Source organism: Austrofundulus limnaeus, unplaced genomic scaffold (assembly GCF_001266775.1).
Source record: "Austrofundulus limnaeus strain Quisiro unplaced genomic scaffold, Austrofundulus_limnaeus-1.0 Scaffold7, whole genome shotgun sequence".
Classification (NCBI taxonomy): domain Eukaryota; kingdom Metazoa; phylum Chordata; class Actinopteri; order Cyprinodontiformes; family Rivulidae; genus Austrofundulus; species Austrofundulus limnaeus.
The window spans coordinates 3,622,090-3,624,778 of NW_013952409.1; positions in this window are offsets into that span (position 1 = coordinate 3,622,090).

Sequence of the window (2,689 nt, forward strand, 5' to 3'; positions counted from 1 at the left end):
TCTGTATTCTCACCACTTGTCTGAGGAATGTTGGCCCACTCTTTTTTACCTTCATCGGTGTCTGCTTTGTTTTTTATTTTTCAGTTTTTGAATAAAGCAAAACTCACTCTGCTTTGAGCAGAGAACTATTAGTTTAACTTTCCTGTCAGTTTTTAGATTTGTTTTATAGATCTAAATGTCACATAATTTACTGCAGGTAAGATACTGACTGCCTATGAGCAACTCACAATCCCACTTAAAAAATACTTAGATTTTTATTTTGATACAAGCTGGACTTTTTTAAGCCATGCTCCTTTTCAGACTCACATGCTGTTGTTTTTCCAGTCCAGGATCTGGACTCTTTGGCACAGGCCTATAATCCCCTTGGAAGGATCAACAGTTTCTTTTAGTCCCTTTTTTGGCATTTCAGGTAATTGGCAGCCTTGTAATCTCTGTCAAAACAAATTAACAATAAGAATAAAAACTAGCTCTTTGTATGCCTATAGCACATGAATGCCTGCGATGACGTTTGTACAGAAATGTGTCCTTATGCAAATTTAGTTTGAATATATTACCACCAAACACCATGACATAAAGTGATACACTCGCTCTATAAAAAATGTAAACAACATTTATTATTATTTTTATTCTAATGAGGCTGTGTCCTGTCCCCAGGCTAACAGTTAGCGCTCARCTTTAACAAAGCTTTCTGTGTTCATTTATAGCAACAGAACCAACATTCACCACTCAAAATAAGATGAGGGAGATGTGTAAAAAAGCTGTCAACTTGTCTTTTCTGTCAGATGAGCCAAATTTCTTTTTACAATGAATTAAGCCAGCAGGAAAAAAAAAATCCAACTGTTATGTGTTCTGGTTGTCTGTCAGTTAATTTCCTCTGCTGTTCAAGGACCATCACAGCAACACGGGCATCACAGTGACCTCAGCCACTGGCATTGATTTAATAAAACCATATYTAGAAGAAGCAAATAAGAGTTAAGATCAACTGGTCTGAAGGCTGCAGCAGACTCTTTAACTTAAACATTTTTTTTGAAAAACCTGCCCGTTTTGCTTTAAGTGGCCAAAAAAATGAAGAAATTCGGGATAAATCTAATTTTTTTCAGCTGGATTCTCAAGATCACAAAAGCTGGAACTGTGGGAATTTCCATTTGGCATTTTAAAGTAATGATGTAGCTCCTTTTTAATTAAAAAAACAGACAATTAGAACACATGCTTTTTGTTCATTCAATGGAGCATCACAGCTGTTTTATCATGTAGATCAGAGGTTCTCAACCAGGGGTCCCAGGACCCCCAGGGGTCCTTGAGCTGTAGCTTGGGTGTCCGCAACATAAATTACAAGAACTGATTAATGATATCGTTTCATTTAAGAAAGTGATTAAAATGGAGACCAATACACCAGTAAAATAAACACACTTAACCAGAAAATATATATAAATTATTCTCATGACATTTAAAGGTTAAAATGGCAGGAAATTATTTTTTTTAATCAGCRTGAAGTTGTTGAGAGAGTCCTTGGACATTTTTCTCCTTTGTAAGAGCTCCCCAGACCCAAAAAGTCTGAYAAGCCCCGATGAAGATAACTGAATACTCTATGTAATAAATGTAACATTTGTTGCCTAAACATCCAATAATTAAACCTGTTTATACCTGTGGATCACACAACAGAGAGCTGAGTTTGAAAAAGACACAAAGACTGAAATAAAAATAGAATCTGTGGATACAGATGTATTTAAGTTAAATTAATCCTCCAAATTAGTTAAAAATGAAAAAAAAATGCACAATTTCTTGAAAATCAAGACTCTAGCTGGCTCTAAATATAGTTCAAATTAAAATTTTTAAAAACATTAAGCTAAAGAAATTAGGGTCATTTAATACTGATTTTCAAATTATGTGCAGTAATTTTTGACCAGACCTTTAAAATGTTCTGCAGATCCTTTTTTCTTCACGGTGAAGTTTTCCCTCCTTTAAAGTGAGCACTAAAAGCCATGAGTCAGTCTGAGCTTTTTGCTGCAGACTATATTTGCCAGCTGGCACCCACGGGCCATGTTCAGTCTGAGCATTTTATTTATTCCACCTGCAAAATATGAAATCATTAATAAATTATACACAATCCAGGAGAGGAATCAGTTGATGACCACCTCAGAAAATGTTACAGCCGGCGGCGTCGTGGCTGCCGTTTCAAACATTATACAGTGTTCACTCCTTTATTAGTCTTATTTAATGTCCATCTTTGACACAGACTCTCAGTGGGATAAATCCACAGAGGCCAGTTTTCAGTATAAGAGAGCGATGAGTCATTCTGATTATAGCAGGAGCTAAGTCCTCCCAGGGGTCAGGCTGTCTGTTGGCAGCAGCCACAGTTTCTGTTCCTGTGCTGTTGCTTCATTGAATGAAAGCTTTTTGGACTCTATCAATAGGAGTGAACATTTGGGACACGTATGGCTCGGCTCTCTGACTCTGCCACACTGACTTTTAAATCAATGTTCATGTGGGCACATTAGTGGCTCATTTTTGTCACATTTCAGAGTGTCTAGGGTGTACTTTTTGAAAAATATATACTTTTCCATTTTCATATAGGGATGTGGTGGAATTGCAGTTTATTTTCCACAGACCAGGGGTCTCATTTATAAAGGATTGCATGGAAACCATACTAAAAGTGAACGTACGGCCAAAAGGTGGAAATGGCGTACGC